The 26,419-nt window shown below is 44.5% G+C and overlaps 1 protein-coding gene across 5 annotated transcripts in view; it reads right to left on the bottom strand.

Annotated features, from left to right (window-relative positions):
* The window catches only part of IL1RAP (interleukin 1 receptor accessory protein), a 331,833-nt gene that overhangs the window by 112,521 nt on the left and 192,893 nt on the right, over positions 1 to 26,419 (bottom strand). The gene's annotated exons all lie outside the window — the stretch shown is intronic.

Raw genomic sequence — 26,419 nt, 5'->3', positions numbered from 1 at the left:
GTAGTATATATATATATATATATATATATATATATATATATTTCTTTATTTTAAGATTTTCTGCACAAATATGTCCAAAGTCGTCAAGTGCGCTTTCCCCAGAGCTCAGTGCTGAAACCTGGGAAATAAGAACCAAAGGGCAATATTTCTATGCATTTGTGGTTTTAGCTGACTACGTAATGTCATCTATGGTCTTCTGGTATGTACAGAAACCATTCTTGGTAAACATTTACAAAACCTAAGCCCGGCTTCACACAAAAGCTTAAACATCAGGCATAAAGAATGTTTAGGACAATGTAATAATTTGCCAAATTTGTCAAGGTCACAGCGGGCCTGCAAGCTGTAGTTTATACTATGGTTATCTATGCGTCTATAGCCAGATACACACATCTGCATGTTACAGTTCGTGCTCAGGCTGCACTGACTGACTGCGGGTCTCTGGATCCAAATTTGACAGGCTCTGAGGCACAACAGGCCGCCATGCTCCGATTAGGAGGCTCGCAGCTAGTCTGGGCATTGGGGCTCGCTCACACGAGTCTATGAATCGGACGAGTGCTATACGTTTTTTTACCGGACAGCAATCGAACCAATGTTATTCAAATGGACAGTGTGGATGACATTTTTTTCACTGACAAACTCCAGATGTGGGAAAAAAAAATCACAGCATGCTGTGATTTTAGTCCGAATTTGGATAGGTGCAAGGAAAAAAAAAAAATCGGATGCCATACAAGCCACAGTGTAGCAGATGATTTTTATGTATACATTACCATTCTGTAGCATAGGACACTTCAAACGGTCCTATAAATGATTAATAGCTGCTGAGAAAAAAAACAGACTGTGTTCTCTGCTCTCCATATGCAGACAGCAGACTGCACACTGAGAGCAGACTGCACACTGAGAGCAGACGCTCAGCACGCGGAGAGCAGACGCTCAGCACGCGGAGAGCAGACGCTCAGCACGCGGAGAGCAGACGGCCAGCACGCGGAGAGCAGACGGCCAGCACGCGGAGAGCAGACGGCCAGCACGCGGAGAGCAGACGGCCAGCACGCGGAGAGCAAACGGCCAGCACGCGGAGAGCAGACGGCCAGCACACTGAGAGCAGACGGCCAGCACACTGAGAGCAGACGGCCAGCACGCGGAGAGCAGACTGTATACTGAGAGCAGACTGCATACTGAGAGCAGACTGCACACTGAGAGCAGACAGCCAGCACGCGGAGAGCAGACGGCCAGCACGCGGAGAGCAGACGGCCAGCACGCGGAGAGCAGACGGCCAGCACGCGGAGAGCAGACGGCCAGCACGCGGAGAGCAGACGGCCAGCACGCGGAGAGCAGACGGCCAGCACGCGGAGAGCAGACGGCCAGCACGCGGAGAGCAGACGGCCAGCACGCGGAGAGCAGACGGCCAGCACGCGGAGAGCAGACGGCCAGCACGCGGAGAGCAGACGGCCAGCACGCGGAGAGCAGACGGCCAGCACGCGGAGAGCAGACGGCCAGCACGCGGAGAGCAGACGGCCAGCACGCGGAGATCAGACGGCCAGCACACTGAGAGCAGACGGCCAGCACACTGAGAGCAGACGGCCAGCACACTGAGAGCAGACGGCCAGCACACTGAGAGCAGACTGCATACTGAGAGCAGACTGCATACTGAGAGCAGACTGCATACTGAGAGCAGACTGCATACTGAGAGCAGACTGCATACTGAGAGCAGACTGCATACTGAGAGCAGACTGCATACTGAGAGCAGACTGCATACTGAGAGCAGACTGCACACTTTTCTCAGGTGTCATCATTCTAGTTGCATGAGTTTTTGCTCATCCCTTTTTTCATTGACCGTAAAATGTTGGAACCCTTTTTACCTATAGACTCTTAAAGCACCACTCTACCACTTCAGCACTTTTTTCTTTTTATTGCAGCGCTGGAGTGGTGCCACAAATGTGAGGTTCCTGCACTTAGTCTGAAACTTGCGAACTGGGTTGCCAACTTAACTTTGCTTAACTTTTTCTGGACAATTTACCAAAAAATCAGGGACAGAAAATAAAAAAAAAACAAAATAAATCAAGATTATAAGTGATAAATGGATACTGTGAATAATTCTGATTCTGATTTTAAAGCCTGCTTTACACGTTGCAATCGTATGCGATTTGCAACGCCCCCCATCGTATGTGCAGCACGTTCAATTTTTTGAACATGCCGCACAAACGATTAACCCCTGTCACACATACTTACCTTCCATACGACCTCAATGTGGGCGGCGAACGTCCACTTCCTGGAGTGGGAGGGACGTTTGGCGTCACATCGACGTCACGCGGCAGCCGGCCAATAGAAGCGGAGGGGCGGAGCTGAGCGGGACGTTAACATCCCGCCCACCTCCTTCCTTCCGCATTGTGGGCTGGGAGCCGCAGGAGGCAGGTGAGATCTGTTCATCGTTCCCGGGGTGTCACACACTGTGATGTGCGCTACCCCGGGTACGACGAACAATCAGGAATGAACAACGTATCGCCTGCGATGAATGGTTTTTCGTTCAATCGCAATTGCACGTCGCTGTCACACGCTACAACATACCTTACGATGCCGGATGTGCGTCACTTACGACGTGACCCCGCCGACACATCGTAAGATATCTTGTAGCGTGTAAAGCAGGCTTAAGACATCAGCTACATTCACATGAAATGATGAAAATTACAGTAAAAAAAAAAAAACAACACCCTACTTTTACAAATTTTCCTGGAAGCACCAGAAAGTTGGCAATCTGTTACTGGTGCTGCTCCGGTTGGTCTCCAGCAGTTTGTGACCTGCTACATTGCTCCAAAGTTTGCTGCGCAATGCAGAAGTCACAATTCAATGTAAGCCTATGAGAGCCAGAATAAGGCGTCTATAGACTTATATTGAGAGCTTGTGATCGTTACCTCTGACTTCCAATCAATCAGAAGGTGTGGTCACAAAATGGCGATTCGGTATCGGAGCCGTGCAGTGAAAAGTTGGAGACAGTGGGTGGTGAATATAATACCAGGCACATGGACCTTACGTTAGTAATACCACTCCAGCAAAACAATTAAAAAAACCCACTGGAGTGGTGCTTTAAAGCATCAGTTAAAGGGGTTATACTGGGAATTATTCGGCCATCACACGTTACGGTCTATCGTGCGATCGCACGAGCGATTGTACCCACCCCCGTCGTTTGTGCGTCACGGGCAAATCGATGCCCGTGTCGCACAAAGTCGTTAAACTGCCGTCACACGTACTTACCTGCTGAGCGACCTCACTGTGGGCGGCGAACATCCTCTTCATCAAGGGGGAGGGACGTTCGGCGTCACAGCGACGTCACACAGCCGCCGGCCAATAGAAGCGGAGGGGCGGAGATGAGCGGGATGTAAACATCCCGCCCCCCTCCTTCCGCATAGCCGGCGGGTGCCGTGGGACGCAGGTAAGCTGTGTTCATCGTTCCCGGGGTGTCACACGGAGCGATGTGTGCTACCCCGGGTACGATGAACAATAAACAATTTTTAAAAAATAAGCGGCGTGTACATGACTCACGATTTGTGACTGATTCTGCGTCGCTCGTAGGTGTCACACGAGACGACGTCGTGAACAATGCCGGATGTGCGTCATGAAAACCGTGACCCCGACGATGCATCGCACGATAGATCATCTCGTGTGATGCCTGCATTAGAGTTTATTTCTTTTTTGGGGCTAAGAACTTACCGGCAGACCGTTGATAACCAGCTACCTGCCTGTTCTGCCCTGTGGAGAGCTCTCCTCTCTCAGGAGGTAACACTCCTGCTTTTTTGGACCTCATCTTCTCTGTCGATGTGGGCATCAGTGGAGACAGTATGACGATTGACAGCCATCTCCCATCTGCCCATCTGCCTGAAGAAGCCGGCTGTCAATTAGCCGGACATCACCAGACTGCCATGGGAGATGCTGTTTTCTAACAGTTTGTATACTCTGTTAGAAAATGCCTGTGTCCTGTCTCGTTCCTCCTCCTCCCAAGGTGTGCACATCTGCTCCATCTATAGATGTAGCTCTGAGGTCATCCTCAGCTATGATACACTCATTCCCTCCTGTGTGGCATTTCTCTATAAAGAAGAACCTGAGAAGGCAGGAGACGTAACACATTCTTGTATGTGTTTAGGACAGATTTGTGACGACAAACTAAAATTGTTTATCAATTTATCTACAAGAAATTTTTTTTTTCAATTATTGTTCTTTATGTGAGAATCCTTACATATGAAACGTCAGTGCTCATGTAATGTTAATCCGCCTATGTATATTGCTGTGGTTTTATGAAATGAACGTTTAATAAAAGGTCAATATTATTGAAACTGGGTTTTTATGTTTGAAATTATTTTAATACTTTTTTTGGTAGATCAAAAAAACACAAAAAATGCTTAAAAGGAGTTGTCCGACATAAACTCAAAATTTTTTGTTAAGCTAAACTGTGCTGTATTGTCATATAAAACACCCCTACATTGTTATTTTTTGTTTTCTAACTTTTGTTCCTCTTGAATTATCCCTTTATTCTCTGCAGCTCTTTGTTTACATTCAGCTCCAGCAAACTGACCACTTCCTGTGTAAAACCTCCCAGTCACAGCTCGCACTGCCAGGCCTCAGTGTCCAGCCTCGCCCCCTGCACACACATTCCTGTCAGTATTCTGCCCCAGCACTGACCTGTTATTACTACAGCATTGCAAATAACAGCCCCACATCGAGCTCTGCACCCCACACCACATCGGGCTCTGCACCCCACACACATATGGCTCTGCACCGCACACACACATAGGGCTCTGCACCGCACACACACACATAGGGCTCTGCACCGCACACACATAGGGCTCTGCACCGCACACACACACACATCGGACTCTGCACCACACACACATAGGGCTCTGCACCCCACACACACATAGGGCTCTGCACCCCACACACACATAGGGCTCTGCACCACACACACACATAGGGCTCTGCACCACACACACACACACATAGGGCTCTGCACCACCCACATACATAGGGCTCTTCAACGCACACACACATAGGGCTCTGCACCGCACACACACACACATAGGGATCTGCACCGCACACACACATAGGGCTCTGCACCCCACACACATAGGGCTCTTCACCGCACACACACACATAGGGTTCTGCACCCCACACACATAGGGCTCTTCACCGCACACACACATAGGGCTCTGCACCCCCCACACACATAGGGCTCTGCACCCCCCACACACATAGGGCTCTGCACCCCCCACATATGGCTCTGCACCGCACACACACACACACACGGCGCTCTGTACCGACCCCCCCTGCCCCCATAGGGAACACATGTAGGGAATACACCTGTCCTCGGTCCCCGCCGCTCCTGCACGTTCGCCCGCTGTCTGGTCTGGACATATCAGCACAGTAGTGACTTCACCGCTCTCCTGAACTGTCAGAGCAGACAACGGGACAGTGATGAGAAGCTGCACTCCCTCTCATCAACGCTTTCAAATATAATCGGCATCTGTGATGCCAGTACATTTGAATATGCGATCCTGAGCAGGGGGCCCGAAGCTGGCGCGGACACAGTGGGCAGCTGCCGCCATGCCCCTCCCCCAGGTCACGGACCCCACAGCAGTGCAGGGGGAGGTTGTGGGCAGAGTACGGGGTGCGGGGGAATGTGTGGGAGGGTGCAGGGAAGGGGGGCGGGGACTCCACGCACTGTACCTGCCCAGCAGGGCGGCAAGCTGTTTCCAGATTTGCATGTCAACATGGTCCTGCCCATGTTGACATGAAATGACCCGAAGCAGCAAAATCGCGGCAGGAGCGGTCACATGACCACTCTGAGCCGGGGGAGAGGGGCTGACAGCATGGCAGGTAAGTGGTTACTATCTACTTACCTGCCCCCAATGTAGCCCAATAGGGAAATAATAAAAAAAAGCAAATTAATCCGGATAACCCCTTTAAGTGGGAAAAGGCCAAAAAGTCACAAAAGAAGCATTACTTACCTCTTACAATCTCTGCCGCTACAGAACTGGTCTGTTTACTGTGCTGCAGTGATGGCATCACATAGGTGACCACTGCAGACAATCAGCAGCTAAGTAATGCTTGTTTTATTATCTTATGGCATTATCTACCTCTGTCTCCATTTTCTGATCCCAGACAACTCCTCTAAGTGTGGCAAAATAGTGAAGCCTGATGACATGTAATCTGATGTCCTCAGTCAGTACATAACCAAATCTTTCTGTATACAGTTCAGAAAAGCAGCCTAGATCGCAATAAGATAAATCATAATGCAATCATTCGGATTTCTTTCACCACTGAAATAACCAGCACACGTGACTCGTTCTTATCACGAATAACAGCATGCGGTACCCTTCTGAAATAAACTGTGAAGGTGTATGCATCACTGGAAACCAGAAGAAAAGCCAACAGATCTGATTCCCAGAATTCCTCCTGCAAAGCTCTGTATAATTACATTTCATGCCCTGGAGGGTCAGGGCCAAATACCCATGAGAAAGCACAAAGCATTTACACTAAATTTCAGTCCTAATATAGGTCACTACTTTTGGTTACAGAAAATAAGAGTGCAGTAAAATGTAACGTCTCCCTGTAGCCGCGGGCTAGCAGTTAATGGAAGCCTGATCGTAGAGATAGATGTCCTTTTACCAGGGACAAGATATGACAAACTTGCCATCACTTGTTTATCTCCTGGTGCAGACTCTATTCTTTACCTGACAAACACGCAGCTCTTCAATGGTCATTTACATCTGCAATAAATAAGCCGGCAGTTTTGTATCGGGTGTATTTAGAAAGGTTTCTAAAGAAAGAAGTGAATGAGAAATATATTAACTGAAGGGAAATCGCTTTCAGTTCATCTGTAATGGCTTCTGTTTGTGTAGGAGTGTAGCAGATTTATTTATTTTTTTTAAACTACAGCTTTCATTTAGTGTTGGAAGGGGCGGCCTAGATGGAGAGACATAGTTATTGTCACGGGTGAGAGTCTTGGGGTTTCGGGCCATAGAAGGTCACAGCGTCTGGCTGCGCAGAATGCTCCATGACTTTCCATTGTTCCTGCTGTCAGTATTCATTGGTATACGTAGTTTTCCTGCTGGATTCATCTTTCTCCCTTTTGGACCCAGCCGAAGCTCAACTTCCACCCAGCTGCTCACCATGAGGATTCCCTTAGTGCTTATATACCCCTTCCTTCCTTTAGACTGGTGTTGGTGATATTCTTCAGTTTCTTCAAGCCCTGCGTGCGTGTGCATGCTTGTATTTCTTTGTGGTATCATTGCTAAACGTCTACCCGAGTTATCTGTAGATAAGTAGTTCATGCATTTTCCCCTGTGCATGCTCCTTGTGTCGTCTATAGTGTTTAGTGTGGGGTTGACGAAGAGCTCATCCCATCCGTTCCCTACTCAGGGCCCAGCACTAGGGATACCTAGGGTCAGGTATCCGGCTCGGCGCATAGGTTGAAAACCTCTTTAGGGTGGTGAGGGACCCCAGGGACCAGTAGTAGGTTTGTTCAGGGGTCACAATCTTCCCTTTCCCTAGACACAGGGTTTCTCTTCCCTTTCGCCGTGCGCTTAGTACTTTCCCGCACCTAGCATGGCAGTTATGTTCGGTGTAATCGGCAGATGGAGCCACTGAGTCTAAAGCGGGCTTTACACGCTACAATATATCTTACGATGTGTTGGCGGGGTCATGTCGTAAGTGACGCACATCCGGCATCGTAAGTTATATTGTAACGTGTGACAGCTACGTGTGATTGCGATTGAACGTTAAAACGTTCATCGCATGCACGTCGTTCAATTGCTAAAAATTGAATGTGAGGTTGTTCAATGTTCCCGAGCTAGCACACATCGCAGTGTGTGACAACCCAGAAACGATGAACAGATCTTACCTGCGTCCCGCGGCTCCCGCCGGCAATGCGGAAGGAAGGTGATGGGCGGGATGTTTACGTCCCGCTCATCTCCGCCCCTCCGCTTCTATTGGCCGGCTGCCGCGTGACGTCGATGTGACGCCTGAACGTCCCTCCCACTCCAGGAAGTGGACATTCGCCGCCCACAGCGAGGTCGTATGGACGGGTAAGTACGTGTGACAGCAAATAATCGTTTGTGCAACACGTTCAACAAATTGAACGTGCCACACATACGAGGGGTGCAGTTACGATCGCATACGATATCGTATGCTTAATCATAACGTGTAAAGCAGGCTTAAGCCCCAGCCCAATTTCATCAACACTGGAGAGGCAGAGGAAGAATTAATTCCTCCTGAGAAAGAGAGTATGGGAAACAGGTGATTTTTAGACATTGAATTACAATTAGAAACAAAATAGGATTAAGAAAGAAATGGATCGTGGTTATTTTATTTTATAAATATTTAACATTGGAATATACTTTTAAAAAAACAGTCTTACTAGTTAGCATTGAGTGCGTAAATCCAACATATAAAGACTATCACTAGGATTTTGCAATCTGTAGCGTGTAGAGATCTAGATTCCAGTTATTGCTATAATCAATTACTGATCATTCTGTGCGCATCAGGTGAGGTCCGCCTGTCTAAAAAGGTTATTACATGACATGTAGGCATTGACGGTCATTTACCGCCACATGTAGGTATAAATGCACCCTAAAGCCATCCTTACTGGACTGCTTGATGTAGTTTTGATAAAACACTGTTTTATCAGCAGGAGATTATCACCGAATTAGCAGACCTGCAGTTATCTAATCCTCCACATTCGTGAGCTCTGTCTATTTCTACCTTATGAAATCGAACATGTTTCTGCCTATGCACAGTGCACATTGAAAATAATCAGCAGATGCAGTTAGACAGAGCTCATCCTGATCATGATCTTTAAAAACGTTGTCGTAATGGTTTGAATTCACCAGCATTTATCCCTTACCAAAGTAGTGTCTGTAGCAGTGATGTAGAGTGGAGGGTGTAATCAGCTGGTTCACTGTGTAATGTCCGCCATTTAATTCTCATATATTCTTGGACTTTCTACATACATTTGCTGAGCACCATTCAAGTGTATGGGGGAAATGTCTTTGCTTTTTGCTGATATTAACCCTTTAAACCAGGGTTCCCCAACTCCAGTCCTCAAGGGCCGCCAACAGTGCATGTTTTCAGGATTTCCTTAGTATTGCACATGTGATAATTTAATCACCTGCACAGGTGATGATTCCAACACCCATGCAATGCTAAGGAAATCCTGAAAACATGAACTGTTGGCGGCAGGGCTGTGGAGTCGGTAAGCCAAACCTTCGACTCCGACTCCGACTCCGACTCCTCAAATTCTCTTGCACCGACTCCGACTCCGGCTCCGACTCCGACTCCGGCTCCGACTCCGACTCCGGCTCCTACATATATTGCTTATAGTTAGGTGAAAAATGTATTGTAGTACATGAATATGTGTATGTGAACATCAGACATTTAATAATTTTTATGATACAATAATCAAGATATTTGGATAGAACATAAAATATATTTATTGGAATACAACTTTAGAACACAAAAAACTGTAATAAATTGTAAATATGTAATACACTATGTAATATACAGTAGATTACATATATATCTTGTGTGTGTGTATATACACTGTATATATATATATATATTATATATATTACATATTTACAATTTATTAGTTTTTTTGTGTTCTAAAGTTGTATTCCAATAAATATTTTATGTTCTATCCAAATATCTTGATTATTGTATCATAAAAACAATTAAATGTCTGATGTTCACATTGTACTACAATAAATTTTTCACTTAAATATAAGCATTATACTAAATGTTATTATTTAGTAAAATATTCAGCACATTCTGCATTGCACTCCTGTCCCCAATTTATTATATATTTTAGGAGTCGGAGTCGGTGCATTTTATACCGACTCCGACTCCGACTCCACCAAAATGAGCTCCGACTCCGACTCCGACTCCACGACTCCGACTCCGACTCCACAGCCCTGGTTGGCGGCCCTCGAGGACTGGAGTTGGGGAACCCTGCTTTAAACACTGACTACTATCCTCAGGGCACACCGGGGTAGTCAGTCTCACTATACTCAGAGGAATATGCTTAGGGCACGCTAAGCATTACCATATACTATATGATTGCTGGAGAGTATTTAGTCACAGTTAAAGGAATTGTACAGTCTAAGAAAAAAATGTCTCCAATCACTCTATGTGCTGCAGACCGCCAAATCATGACAGTGTGCAATGTGCACACTGTCACGATTCCCTCTAATCACCTTTAAAGGTGTACTTTCATGCAGCTGAAGGCATCCAATTTGAATACTTGCAATCTCATGCCAACTAGACTCATCTACTAGAACATTGAGAGGCAGAGGATAGTTTAGTTGGCACATGATTGCAAGTATACAATTCGCATACATGTGGTCACATCTCCGCCCATCCCGCACATACTGGAGAATCGATGCAGTGCACGCATCACATATCAGCAGCTGCTTAGAAAGGATAACCACTTCAAGTACTTTCTGTATGTTTTATAACATCAGAAAATCACTTTAACAAGAGCCATAGAGATGATTTACGGGGAATACATTGTTAAAAGGCATCACTCCAACTATAAAAGCAGAGATTACCATTTATACAATTTCAATATAGCAAATTGCAAAGTTACAACCTTTCTAATCTAGTTTACAGTGGTTGCGATTTCTCATAAAGATCTGTCTGTATTGACAATGTATTTATTTGATGGGTGCTGTCATCAGAATAAAAAATGCAAAAAAGAAAGTTTTAATCAAGCAGAAAGCATATTACAGCACTAGCCATACAGACACAATGTATCATAGGCTTAGTCCTGCGGAGCTAAATTACAAGATGTGGGAATAGGTGAAATGGACTGGCACAACGGAAATTAACTTTTCAAAACTAAAAACTATGGTGGTTGTTAAAGGGAACCTGTCAAGTGCAATATGCACCCAGTACCACGAGCTGTTCTGGCTGCATGTTTCTAATCCCTACCTAGCAGTGCCAGTCTATGGTAGCGTACATAAAGAGATCTTCAGAAAAAGTATTTCTAAAGATCCCATATGGTATGCTAATGAGGCCAGCGACCAGTCGCAAGGGTGTTAGTTCCCTTGGCTAGACGGCCCTCTCAGCAAGTAAGCACACCCCCATGAGCATGCTAACATGCCAATAAATGTGCAGCGTCAAAGGCATGGTCGCACTCATCTCTGCTGCCACCGCACCAGACACTGGATTTCGGCTCAGTGCACATGATCCCCAGACTTCTGGTCATGCCCACTGTGAGGGAAATCCTGGGATATTAAGAGGAATGATGATGTCCAGTCATCATTTCTCTCATCACCCCCTGAGGGCAACCCCCCTCCCTTGTCCCTTCACACACTGAGGTACTTCTCAGATGCCCAGCATCTGGAAAGGTGTGAAGTCCCACTTACACCTCCAACAGCCATCTCCTCTGATATGGAGATTGCTTGTTCTCTCAGGCCTTTAAAACAAAGTGAGAGAAGAAGACCCCCTGGGAGTTGTGTCCACTCATCAAAGAAAGTGGACAGTGACCTAGCAAAACCAAAAGGAAGCTAGTCACCGCAGGAGAGCATACTGCTGGCTCCGTAATATCATACCCAGTTATGATATTACCGTGCGTCTCAGCCATACACCCTCTACATCGTTAGAATCGGGACTTTGAGCCGAATCTGTGCATATCCTCGAAGTCTATATGGCACCCTGGGGCGGCGAGATATAGAGAACTGCTAGTAGGAGTCTGGTAAATGAGTCGTGCTTAGACCCAAAATGCAGAGGGGACCCGGGCGGATCTGATGGCACCAGAACCGTCCCGATTGGACCTCCCAGTCCGGAGTTACGGGTAATAGCCCCTTCTGGGACATTACTCTGACTCAATGCAGGGGGAGTGGCAGTGCTTCCCTGTGAGGTCACTAAGGTAGGAGGGGACCTGGATTTGCCCAGGTTGATAACCCCAATTTGGCCATTTTCTAGTGTTCTTTTGCTCGGGGGTCTGGTCAGGGAAGACATGTGAGGGAGATCCTGGAAACCTGGTCCACGGCGCCCCCCTGTGGCCAGACGCACAAGGTAACTGCTGGAACTGTGTATGCCTGTTTGCAAACCATGCTTTAATTGTAACTGTACTCTGACCTATGCACTGTATATATTCTGTAGATTCCGTAATGTATATATTGTAGTTCTAGTGTGGCTTAGGCCGATTAAATTATATAATTAATCTTGGGCTGTTCTGTTATCTCGATCTTGAATCCCACGTCTGTGTGTTCGGCTAATAGTTACCGTAAATCGGTTGGTGGCAGCGAGTGTGTGCCAAGGATCATTGTGGGGCGGCCAGTGAGAGGCGAGGAGGTTCTTATATATTCCGTCCGCGGAGGTCAGAGGAATATATACTCTGCTCTCACCGGGGACCCTTCAATCATCGGCACAGGAGAATAGCGGCCTCCTTGCTTATTTTCGGGCAATTCCATAATTGGCCTGACTATAAGAGGGCCGCTAGAGAGCGCGTCACGTGCTCTGTCTGTCGGTCGGGAGGTATAAAGGAGGGGTGACCCCCACTTGTTACCCCCCGATCGTGACCTTGGTGGACAGCACGGGGGATTTCTGAGTGACCCCCCCGGTGGTTCGTGACACCCACTATGAAGCTGGGTGTCCGCGTCCCAGCTTGAAACTGGTGTAGTGCGCATGCCTAGAAGTTTCGGGACTTCTGATTATGCGTCTAAGGTGGTGCAACGGATACAGGTACACACGTCACTGCAGATGATGTTGCTGGGCAATAGGCATTGAATAGCATGTTAGCACGCCCCTGTGGGTGTGCTAACATGCTAAGAGGGCGTAATGAGTGCAGGTACTAATAACCTTGTGAATAGCCCTTGCGCTAATTAGCATGTCATAAAAGATCTTTAGCAATACTTTTTCTAAAATCTCTTTATCCATGCTAGTGTATACAGGGACAGTTAAGCAGGGAGTAGCAATATCCACCCAGAACTGCTTGTGGTTCTGGGTGCATATTGCACTTATCAGGTTCCCTTTAAAACCATATTATGTATTATAACTAGAATTTTGCATGGACGTAGTATCAATTTCTTTTACAATATATGGTACATGTATATTTGTTATTTTTTGCTAAATTGCACTGTAAGTGAATTGTAACGTTTAATGGGGTTGTCTGTGACTATTAAGCTGGTGTCACACTAAACGACAGCGACAACGACGTCGCTGTTACGTCACCATTTTCGGTGACGTAACAGCGACCTTGTAAGTCGCTGTTATGATCGCTGCTTAGCTGTCAAACACAGCAGAAGCAGCGATCATAACGTCGCTGTGCTACATGTGCAGAGAGCAGGGAGCCGCGCTTAGCGCTGGCTCCTTGCTCTCCTGCAGCACACATCGGGTTAATTAACCTGATGTGTGCTGCAGCTACATGTCACAGTTCAGAGAGCAGGGAGCCGCGCTTAGCGCTGGCTCCTTGCTCTCCTGCAGCACACATCGGGTTAATTAACCCGATGTGTGCTGCAGCTACATGTCACAGTGCAGAGAGCAGGGAGCCGCGCGCACTGCTTAGCGCTGGCTCCTTGCTCTCCTTGCTACAGTATACATCGGGTTAATTACCCGATGCATACTGCAGCCACATGTCACAGTGCAGGAGCCGGCACTGGCAGCAAGAGCGGAGGCTGGTAACCAGCGTAAACATCGGGTAACCAGGGAAAGGTCTTCCCTTGGTTACCCGATGTTTACGCTGGTTACAGCTTACCGCAGCTGCCAGTGCCGGCTCCTGATCGCTTCATTTCGTCGCTCTCTCGCTGTCACACACAGCGATGTGTGTGTCACAGCGGGAGAGTGACGACCAAAAAATGAAGCTGGACATTCAGCAACGACCGGCGACCTCACAGCAGGGGCCAGGTCGTTGCTGGATGTCACACACAGCGACAGCGACGGGACGTCGCTGCAACGTCACAGAAAATGGTGACGTAGCAGCGACGTCGTTGTCGTCGTCGTTATGTGTGACACCAGCTTTAGATGGTATCGGGGCAATAAATGTGTTAAAATAATATACAAGTAAAATATATCTTTGTACCGTGTTAGCCAGTAGAGATAAAAAAAATTTTGTTTAAAAGAACAGAAAGTCCTCAGTGGTTGATACCTTTTAATGGCTAACTGAAAAGATGGTAATAATTGCAAGCTTTCGAGACTACTCAGGTCTCTTCATCGGGCATGGTATAACACAAAATCTGAAGAGTCACATATTTATACACAACAGGACTTAGAATAGTGCAGTAAAAAAAAAAAAAAAAAACAAGTTATATGAAACAGAACTATCACTATGGCAGGGGGGGCAAACTGTTGTGGGGCCATAAATACTGCTGCAGTTCAGTGTGAAAGTTTTATTGTCCTTTGATAAGGGTCTGGTCCGGGCTGTGACACGCTCGGATGGTCAGAGGAGCACATCTTTTAATTGATGTAAAAAGACATGAATCCATAATTCCTGAATATGAATAATAATCCCATGTGGGCACCCTCACTGAACAAGTCTCTGGATGGGTAGAGGGTATCCTTAAACCCTTGGTAAGGGATACAACCAGCTACATCCAGGACACTACTGACCTATTGAAAAAACTATCAGCAATAGGTCCTCTTCCAGAGGGAACCATCCTTGCCACCATGGATGTGGAATCCTTGTACTCGAATATTCCACACCAGGATGGATTAAATGCTTGCAAAATTTTCCTGGAAAATACAGGAACTGATGCCAATTCTGTGGTGAAGCTTACAAAATTCATCCTCACCCATAATTACTTTGCATTTGACAATGACATATCTACAGGAGACTGGGACTGCAATGGGAAGCAAAATGGCACCACAATATGTAAATCTTTTCATGGCCAAGCTTGAGAGTGACTTTTTATCATCTTGTCCTATCAGGCCTCTGGCCTACTACCGTTACATTGATGATATTTTAATCATCTGGACAGAGTCTGAGCAGCAGCTGAAGACCTTCCATGAACAATTTAATCAGTTTCATCCCACCATCAACCTAACACTCAACTACTCCTGCACGGAAATCAACTTCTTGGACACCATCATTAAACTACGGAACAATGAAATACAGACATCCCTGTACAAGAAGCCAATTGACCGTCCAACATACCTGAAATGGGACAGTTTTCATCCAAAACACATAAAAAACTCTATTGTATACAGCCAGGCTATCAGGTACAATCGGATATGTTCCAACAGTACAGATAGAGACAATCACCTTGAGGGCCTCAGAAAGACCTTTCTGAAACAAGGCTACCACCCAAGAACAATTGAAAACCAGATTATAAGAGCCACCAGAATATCAAGAAACCATCTTCTACATTATAAAACCAAAGAAGAGAACAACCGGGTCCCTCTTGTAGTCACCTACAATCCACATCTGGAGGTGTTTAGAGGAGCTGCACGGAAACTACAACCATTACTGCAAAAAGATGTCCGGTTACAATCTATTTTTCCAGACCCCCCACTTCTGTGTTTTAGACAGCCCCCAAATCTAAGAAGCATCATTGTCAGAAACTCCCTGTCCTCTCCAACACCAACAGGAACATTTCCCTGCAACCAGAAAAAATGTAAGACCTGTCCACTAATATTGACAACGGACAAGATAAAGATTCCCAGATCACATCAGGACTACAAGATCCCAGGTACCTTCAGCTGCACTACAACCAATGTGGTGTACTTAATTATATGTACCAAATGTCCAACTGGGGATCTGTATGTAGGGGAGACCGGACAACAGCTCAGGCAAGGATGAATTCTCACCGCCACACAATTAGAGAAAAAAGGATGGATCTACCTGTGGCCAAACATTTCTGTAACCCCGACCACAGCATCATGGACATGAAATTGCTGGTATTGAAAGGAAACTTCAAGTCCCAGAGAGATAGGAGACTATGGGAGTACAAACTTATGATGACCTTTGATACATTCAGAGAAGGAATGAATGTGTCTCATGGATTCATGTCTTTTTACATCAGTTAAAAGATGTGCTCCTCTAACCATCCGAGCGTGTCACAGCCCGGACCAGACCCTTATCAAAGGACAATAAAACTTTCACACTGAACTGCAGCAGTATTTATGGCCCCACAACAGTTTGCCCCCCTGCCATAGTGATAGTTCTGTTTCATATAACTTGTTTTTTTTTTTTTTACTGCACTATTCTAAGTCCTGTTGTGTATAAATATGTGACTCTTCAGATTTTGTGTTATACCATGCCTGATGAAGAGACCTGAGTAGTCTCGAAAGCTTGCAATTATTACCATCTTTTCAGTTAGCCATTAAAAGGTATCAACCACTGAGGACTTTCTGTTCTTTTGAACAAATTTTTTTTAAAATAATATAACAATAGTATTCTAATCTCCCACTGGATCAGTGCCACCCCCTCCCCATCTTTGATCTCTGCCAGTCCTGCACACATATGATAAAATGTCCATCATTCACCCGACCAATGCACCCAATCACTGTCTCGCGCGGTGGTTCATGATGCATGTGCAGCATATGACCTGTGCGTTCAGACAGTGGCTTCATCGATCTTGAGAATGATTATTCCATCATTGTAGAACCATCAAGCATAAAAAATAGTAGCCCAGTTTTATGTAGCTTATGCACAACCCGTTTGGTTTTATATTCCTAAAAATTCTGCATGTAAAATCCATCAAAGAGCAAATTATTTGCACAGCCAAATGTTCCAAAGGGGTTTTCCAGGAACAGACAAAAAAAATAAGTAAATAAAGAAAATGCCATTATAAATAAATTCCTAGACACATTTAATAGGTAAAGGAGGCTTTACACGCAGCGATATCGCTGGTGAAAGCACCCGCCCCCGTTGGTTGTGCGTCACGGGCAAATCGCTGGCCGTGGAGCACAATATCGTTAGGAGCCATCACACGGACTTACCTGCCTAGCGACGTCGCTGTGGCCAGCGAACCGCCTCCTTTCTAAGGGGGCAATTCGTGCAGCGTCACAGCGGCGTCATTAGGCAGCCGTCCAATAGAAGCGGAGGGGCGGAGATGAGCGGGCGGAACATCCCGCCTACCTCCTTCCTTCCTCATTGCCAGGGGCCGCAGGTAAGCTGTAGTTTGTCGTTCCCGAGGTGTCACACATATCGATGTGTCCTGCCTCGAGAACGACGAACAACCTGTGTCCTCAACAATCAACGATTTTTTGAAAATGAACGACGTGTCAACGATGAACGATTTGGTGAGTATTTTCCATCGTTAACGGCTGCTCGTTAGTGTCACACGCAACGACGTCGCTAACTATGCCGGATGTGAGTCACGGAATCTGTGACCCCGGTGATATATCATAAGATACGACGCTGCATGTAACAGGGACTTTAGTCACATTTGCTTTCTCTAGGGAGATATTCACTAAAGTATATACAGTGTCTTGCGAACGTAATCGGCGCATTTGAATTTTTCAACCTTTTCCCACATTTCAGGCTTCAAACAAAAGATAAAAAATTTAATTTTATGGTGAAGAATCGACAACAAGTGGGACAGAATTGTGAAGTTAAAAGGAAATTTATTGCTTATTTTAAACTTTTTTAAAAAAGAAATAACTGAAAAGTGGGACGTGCAACATTATTCAGCCCCTTTAAGTTAATACTTTGTAGCGCCACCTTTTGCTGTGATTACAGCTGCAAATCGCTTGGGGTATGTCTCTATCAGTTTTACACATCGAGAGACTAAAATTCTTGCCCATTCTATCTTTGCAAACAGCTGGAGCTGAGTGAGGTTGGTTGGAGAGCGTTTGTGAACAGCAGTTTTCAGCTCTTTCCACAGATTGTCGATTGGATTCAGGTCTGGACTTTGACTTGGCCATTCTAACACCTGGATATGTTTATTTGTGAACCATTCCATTGTAGATTTTGATTTATGTTTGGGATCATTGTCTTTTTGGAAGATAAATGTCCGTCCCAGTCTCAGGTCTTTTGCAGACTCCAACAGGTTTTCTTCAAGAATGGTCCAGTATTTGGCTCCATCCATCTTCCCATCAATTTTAACCATCTTCCCTGTCCCTGCTGAAAAAAAGCAGGCCCAAACCATGATGCTGCCACCACGTTTGACAGTGGGGATGGTGTGTTCAGGGTGATGAGCTCTGTTGCTTTTATGCCAAACATAGTTTGATTTTGGTTTCATCTGACCAGAGCACCTTCTTCCACATGTTTGCTGTGTCTCCCAGGTGGCTTGTGGCCAACTTTAAACAACACTTTTTATGGATATCTTTGAGAAATAGCTTTCTCCTTGCCACTCTTCTATAAAGGCCAGATTTGTGCAGTGTACGACTGATTTTTGTCCTATCGACAGACTCTCCCACCTCAGCTGTAGATCTTTTTTGCAAGGCACTGTAGAAATAGCTGCCATCTTGTTACACTGCCAAACGTTTTTCTGGAATATTAATAGAATATTCTGGTGTCTGAGCATGTGCAGTAGGAAGCTCCGCTGCTGTGACCTGGAAAAACCTATCACGTACTGTCACAGCAGCGGAGCTTCCTGCTGCACATGCTCACAGGCACCTGTCCTACCACTAGGACCAGTTTCTACCAGGGTAATAAGACAGCGGTGATTTCAATGTCCTACAAGTGATTACCTCACTGGACTAAAGACGACCAATGTGCTAAATGAATTTTAGTTATTTAGGAATTTCTTAATAATGACATTTTATTTCTTTACTTTGATTCCAGAGAACCTCTTTAAAAACATAACTACAAAAAGTAGACCAGCAAAATTAGTAGACCAATGATGGGTTGTTGCTATTTTTCACCAACAATTAGGCTAACACAAGTAACTTTTATTTCATGTGCTCAAACAACTTAATTAATGAAATGCTATTTTAAACAGAATTATTTTAACGATGGTCCATAAGCGTAAATCATGTGGCCGTATGCTGCCAAACACATATGTTGTATATGGATAAGATCCTATGGGCAGAAAACAGTGAATACTTCAATTTATGGCTAATCTAATCTGAAAAGTAAATAAACAGTCTGGTCAATTTCATCATGCAAATGCTGTAATGCAGAGCCAGCTGTCAGTGCACGCCTTAAGGACACTAGTAACCTGCAAATTAACCCCATATTTACATGACAATCCTTTAAAGCTACTGGTCAGCCACTGTAAACTAGTCCTAAAGGAGGCATTGCATGCAGCGACATCGCTAGTGATGTCGCTGCCGATCGCACCCGCCCCCGTCGTTTATGTGTCACGGGCAAATCGTTGCCCATGGCGCACAATATCGCTAGTACCCGTCACACTATACTTACCTTCCTAGCAACATCGCTGTGGGCGGCAAACAGTCTCCTTTCTAAGGGGGAGGTTCGTGCGGCATCACAGCGACGTCACACGGCAGGCGTCCAATAGAAGCAGAGGGGTGGACAGCAGCCAAAAGAAAGTCACGCCCACCTCGTTGCTGGAGGATGCAGGTACGGTGTTGTTCATCGTTCCTGGGGTGTCACACGTAGTGATGTGTGCTGCCTCAGGAACGACGAACAACCTACGTCCAGCACAATCAACGATATTTGGGATTTGAACGACGTGTCAACAAATCAAGGATTAGGTGAGTATTTGTGACCGTTAGTGGTCGCTCATACGTGTCAAACGCAACGACGTTGCTAACGAGGCTGGATGTGCGTCCCGAATTCCGTGACCCCCAACGACATCTCGTTAGCAATGTTGTTGCGTGTAAAGGGGCCTTTAGTCCTTGATTTAGATTATCTGATAGTTGGCTGTTACATCTCTTCTTGGTTGTAGTGAGGCTTCACCTAGATTGCTGCACTAGTTGTGTAACAAACTCCTGCATAAAGCGGATGGGCTTTTCTAACCCACCTCTACACCAAGCACTTGGTGTACATGCCCCGTCAGCTTCAGATAATCCCCGGGAAAATCTAACAACTCTAGATTGTAAATCTAGCAAGAAGTTGCCATGTACCATCAATAGCACTACCATCAGTCTAATTGATTATTAAAACCTTAAGTGACAATATTGCATTACCATTAGTAGTACACCAGTGACCATTTAACAAGCAAAACCAGGTTTTCCACTGTCTTATAGGTGGCTCTGTAATAACACTAAAATGAAGTGGTTTTACTTATTCTCCCACCAGAATTTCATCCACTGTCGCATCAGAATGTCATCTATAGTCATTGAGTAGTATGTTCAAAGTTCGTGAGATCATGTGAGTTACCAATAAGGTTATATCTTACACTTAAAGGGAATCTGTCAGAAGGTTTTTGCTACCTCATCTGAGAGCAGCTTGATGCAGGCAAGGAGATTCTGAGTCCAATGATGTATCACTTAGATCATTGTTCACCAACTCCAATCCTCAGGAGTCACCAACAGTGCATGTTTTCAGGATTTCCTCAGCAATGCTCAGGTGTTATAATAATAACTTGTTCAATTGACAAAATTATCATCTGTGCAATACTAAAGGAAATCCTAAAAACATGCACTGCTGGTGGCTCCCGAGGACTGGAGTTGGGAAACACTGACTTATATTGCTGGGTGCAGCAGTCTAACACAGTTAGACCTTTTAGATTTAGTGATGCAGCACAACTGAGAGTGCTGTCCACCTACACAGGGGTCTCTATAGAGGTTGAACATTGACAGTGCGGCGCCAATCAGAGGAGAGGGTGTGCCGGACTGCTAGGGGCAAAGCAATGATAAGGGTCCTGCTGCTTGAACATACAGTACAGACCAAAAGTTTGGACACACCTCCTCATTCAAAGTTTCTTTATTTTCATGACTCTAAAAATTGTAGATTCACATTGAAGGCATCAAAACTATGAATTAAAACATGTGGAATGAAATACTTAAAGTGTAAAACAACTGAAAATATGTCTTATATTCTAGGTTCTTCAAAGTAGCCTCCTTTTGCTTTCATTACTACTTTGCACACTCTTGGCATTCTCTTGATGAGCTTCAAGAGGTAGTCACCAGAAATAGTCTCCCAACAGTCTTGAAGGAGTTCCCAGAGATGCTTAGCACTTGTTGGCCCTTTTGCCTTCACTCTGCGGTCCAGCTCACCCCAAACCAACTCGATTGGGTTCAGGTCTGGTGACTGTGGAGACCAGGTCATCAGGCGTAGCACCCCATCACTCTCGTTCTTAGTCAAATAGCCCTTACACAACCTGGAGGTGTGTTTGGGGGTCATTGTCCTGTTGAAAAATAAATGATGGTCCAACTAAACGCAAACCGGATGGAATAGTACACCACTGCAAGATGCTGTGGGCATGCGGTAGGCATGCTGGTTCTGTATGCCTTCAATTTTGAATAAATCCCCAACAGTGTAACCAGCAAAGCACCCCCACACCATCACACCTTCTCATCCATGCTTCACGGTGGGAACCAGGCATGTAGAGTCCATCCGTTCACCTTTTCTACAAAGACACGGTGGTTGGATCCAAAGATCTCAAATTTGGACTCATCAGACCAAAGCACAGATGTCCACTGGTCTAATGTCCATTCATTATGTTCTTTAGCCCAAACAAGTCTCTTCTGCTTGTTGCCTGTCCTTAGCAGTGGTTTCCTAGCAGCTATTTTATCATGAAGGCCTGCTGCACAAAGTCTCCTCTTAATAGTTGTTCTAGAGATGAGAAGGTGTGTCCAAAAGTTTGGTCTGTACTGTACATAGCAAATAAACAACAAATTGGACCTTGACAATATAGGTATCCCTGAATTATGTGTTTTACCCTTGCAGCATGCGGTCTACAAATAACATAGGAAAAACCTGCTGACAGATTCCCTTTAACACCCCGGTACTGCAGTTACTACCGTATATGCCTTTACATTCACTTTCTTACATATATATTCACTTCTGCAAACATCTAAATGTATGGAGGGTGAAAAAAGACCCGTGCAGACCCAAAACAATTTATTTCTGATATATAGGCATATGGAAATGTAATTGTTATCAATTTAAACCACTGCGTTTCATTGATTTTTCTAGACAAGATTATACTTCTAAAGCTTGACAAACAATAAGTCTCATTTTGTTTCTTTACTTCAACGCTCCACCATTTGCGCACTCGTCAATGTAAGTCTACATCGTTATGCAGAAATGATTGCAGAATTCTCTATTTCCATGAAAAATATCCACAAATGAAGTAACAAAGACAAAAAAGAATCAACTTGAGGCAGTACAATCACCGTAACAAATAAAAAGAATTGTTCTTTGTCCACACTATAATGTGATGTTTTACATAAGGTAATTCTGCATGCAGATATGCACATAAAGCATATCCTTTATTCTACTGTCTTTCCAGACACAACTGAAACAAGTAATTACTCAGGAGGGTTCCAAGCAGAGGCCTTTAATTTGACACATCTAAGGCATTTATTCTCAGGCCGCTGCTTCGGGTAAACTGCACATCTCGCAGCCGATAGTCCTCGTGTCAGGGGCTACAGTACATTAGATGAAAAACACAGATAGGAAATTTTTAGCCTACATTTATCAAAGGTTTATTTTTCAAAACTTGATCAAAACCAAATGTTTGCTCCTTTTTCTGCTGCTGTTAAAAGGTTTTCGTGTGTAATTAGGAAGAAAGATAAAGAAGCGAGCGTGTTCCAAATAATGCTAAAAGCACTTTCCAGAGTTGGCACCTCCAATGTCCCCTAGCCAAGATCCAATGTATATGCAATTCAAGTGGTATCCACACCAAGACTAATGACGACGAGCCGAAATCGGCAAAAGAGCATTCCGATTTGTGAACATATGCTGGAAAATGATTATTGGTGGGTCAGATCATTTATAACTGCATAAAAAGCATGGTTATTGACTGCCCATCAGTCTATTGTGAATGTGCGCCCCTCAACATGATGGTATAGACGAACGTTGTGTTCTGATCAGTTTTGGCCAGATGGTGCAACTACGCCAGTACACAAGTGCTGATCAAAAGGTAAATAGTGGATCTGTTCTCATTAATGGGCTGAGATGTAAAAGAGCTGTAAAAAGGAAACTCATACGCCTACTATTATTATTATTATTATTTATTATTATAGCGCCATTTATTCCATGGCGCTTTACAAGTGAAAGAGGGTATACATACAACAATCATTAACAGTATAAAACAGACTGGAATAGGAGGAGAGAGGACCCTGCCCGCGAGGGCTCACAGTCTACAGGGAATGGTCAATGGTACAATAGGTGAGGACAGAGCTGGTTGGGCAGTGGTGTACTGGACTGAGGGCTATTGTAGGTTGTAGGCTTGTTGGAAGGGGTGGGTCTTGAGGTTCCTCTTGAAGCTTTCCACGGTAGGGGAGAGTCTGATACTATACATTATATATAGTTAGCATGTTGGTTTATTAGGCTCGTGATTATAATAAATGATCTTACATTTAATATTCTAAAAAAAAATCATAATCAGAAGGCTTCGCCAGGCTTAGGAAAAGGCTTGTTTTCTTCACCCCAGTGACATCTATCTTCATGGATTATGTCTGGAACTGCAGCTCAGTACTACTAACTAGAGCCGTTAAGCTACAATTCCAAATATAGCCCATGGGCAAGATTTCCACTGTTTTTGGAATGATTTTACTAATCCTGAACAATCATTAAATGTTAAATTTCTCAACAAATTTGTAATTATTGGAGGCATAAAATGACTAACTAAAGGTGGATAATTACAAAAATTATCTACTTCTAGTTCTTACCACTGAGAACATCATCAATCGTGACCAAACTCTCAACTGATTTTGCTGAAAGGAAGCCCCAAACTGAAAAGACACCACCACCATAGTTCAAAGTTGCAGGTGAACAAGCTACCTTCAATTAGAGCCATTTCACATGTTTCCTCATCGGTCCAGAGCATCTCCTGCCATTACTCTGCACCCCACTTCCTATGTTGTTGAGTCACTTGACCTAGCTACCATTTCAAAGGGGGGTCAGTTGGCCTCAATTCTTGCATGAATATCACTTCTGGACAGATTTCTCTGATAAAGAAGGTTGTAGGGGAGTCCCACTGCCAGTTCTAATCTGATAGCACTGTTATACAACTTCCACTTTTGAAAGGAACAATTGTGTCTTTCATTTATTGTACTAAGTTTACTTGGGTGACCCCTTCATCTACAATCTTTAATGTTTCTTATTACTTGGTGCATTTTCAACAGCACATTTTGATGGTCACACTAAATATTAATTTGTTTAGATGTCTCTTTTGTCCATTCACTCTGAATTTTGTCAAATTACAAATATATATAATAAACACCTATTTTGGAAAGAATTCTTACTTTACTAAGTTTCCTGAAAAATAATGCATCACTCGCTGGTTTAGGCAATGTAGCATACAAACCTTCCGGATCGCATGACTTGAATTCTATTGTGTTACCTCAATATCTTCAAGGGGTACTGCGGGTAGATTAAAAAAAAAATCTTCTACTGGCCCTGCCCTCATAATCTATAAAAATGAGATCCATAATGCTGTACCTCACACCCACACTACCTGTAATTCAGTGTGACACTGGAGCTGCTCTTTCCTGCTTCACCTAACCTCTGGGATTTTACAATACACATCAGGGGCATGGCCTGCTCCATGCTGCTGGAAATAGGCAGCTCCCTGATAATAGGCTTCTTCCAAGCAGTTGGAGTGATGTAATGTCCCAGAAAGGAGGAGGAGCACCGAGGAGCAGATCCAATATTACACCGAATTACAAGTAGTGTGACGATGAGTAACAGCACTATGGATCTAATCTTTGTAGTTTATGAGGGCATAGTCATTAGAAGAATTTTTTACCTCCTCAGAGAACCCCTTTAAAATTCTGTGCATGCAGCTAGAATTGCTATAAAAAAAATCACATTTATGAATTACAAAAAATTGACATGAGCAATATTTCATGTAAAAGCAAGAGTAAAGATTTAGAAGTATAGACTGGACCTTCACAAGAAATAATGAACACATGTTACTGAGCTGTCGGCAAAAGTTGTCACCATAATGCCACACCATGTAAAGGAAGTTTAACTGAGCATCTGTCTACCTGCCAAAAATTGCTTAGTGTACTTCACTTCTCTAGGAACTGCTTCACACTTTTTCGGTTACCCAAATGCATTAAAAGTGTCCACCCACGTATATTCATTGCACAAAATCGGTCCATTTTACAACACCTTTTTTTGGCAATGATTGGCTACATAATTTGTTATCAATGCATCAAATAAAGTATTCACTGAGTGACTATGATAACATTTACTATGTGGTTTATACACATCCTTGGAAAAATAGGTGGACATTTTTGGGAAAGGAAATGGCCTAAACTATGAAATCTTGAACCAAGATTGCATCAAAATTTGGCATAAACTATTGGACCAAAGTTCACCAACTAACAGGTGTTGTAAACTTGAACTTGAAGGTGTGAACATGCACCAAATTTACAACTAATCACCATTAACCACCTAGACAAGTTTCGCAAAAACTAAGTCTATCTAGTTTAAAGGAAAGCTGTCAGCAGATTTGAGGCCTATAAGCTGCGGCCACCACTAGCAAGCTCTTATATACAGCATTCTAACATGCTGTATATAAGAGCCCAGGCCGCTGTGTAGAACGTAGATCACTTTACAATACTTACCTAAACGGTCGCTACTGTGCAGTTGGGTCATATGGGCGTGTTCACCGGTGCCATTGCCTCCTGTTTCGGCCATCTTCGTCTTCCTCTGAAGCCTGTGTGCATGATGTATCCTACATCATACACAGTCGCCGGTCCCACGCAGACGCACTACAATACTTTGATCTGCCCTGCTCAAGGCAGATCAAAGTGCGCCTGTCCGGGACCTCAATGCCGGCGAGTGTGGATGATGTAGGACGCGTCATGCACCCCGGCTTCAGAAGAAGGACAACAAACATGGCTGAAAGAGGAGGCGCCAGCACTGGAGAATGGAGATGCCCATATGACTCAACTCCACCTCAGCAACCGTTTAAGTTTTATAAAGTGATTTTTACGTTCTACACAGCGGCCTGGGCTCTTATATACAGCATGTTAGAATGCTGTATATATAACAGCCCACTGGTGGTGGCCGCAGCTTATAGGCCCCAAATCTGAGTTTATGCTGACTAAACAGTAAACATTTTTAGTAAATCAGCCCCAATTAATCCATTTGAAATATTCTAATTAGTGGACATAAATGTAATAATCAAGAAATCTAAAGAATTAAATATTATGGGATTGAGTTATTTATTCTGTGTTAAGCAACACATATATGAAAATCAGGAAAACCCTGTAATTTCACAATCTGAAACTTTCGAATGGACCTAGAAAGCAAGGCTCAGTGTATAGACCCAAACACATGTACTGTATGTCTGACCATTCATCTAGTGATCTCACTACAATGGTATTCAGACGACAAAGACTCCATTGCAATCACGGCCTGTATCTTCCCACTTAGGAAGACACCACAACAGATGAGATTACT

The sequence above is a fragment of the Anomaloglossus baeobatrachus genome, chromosome 3, assembly GCF_048569485.1.
Source record: "Anomaloglossus baeobatrachus isolate aAnoBae1 chromosome 3, aAnoBae1.hap1, whole genome shotgun sequence".
In the NCBI taxonomy this organism is placed as follows: Eukaryota; Metazoa; Chordata; class Amphibia; order Anura; family Aromobatidae; genus Anomaloglossus; species Anomaloglossus baeobatrachus.
Note: the sequence above shows the minus strand (reverse complement) of the source record. Positions and strands in the feature narration are given on the sequence as shown.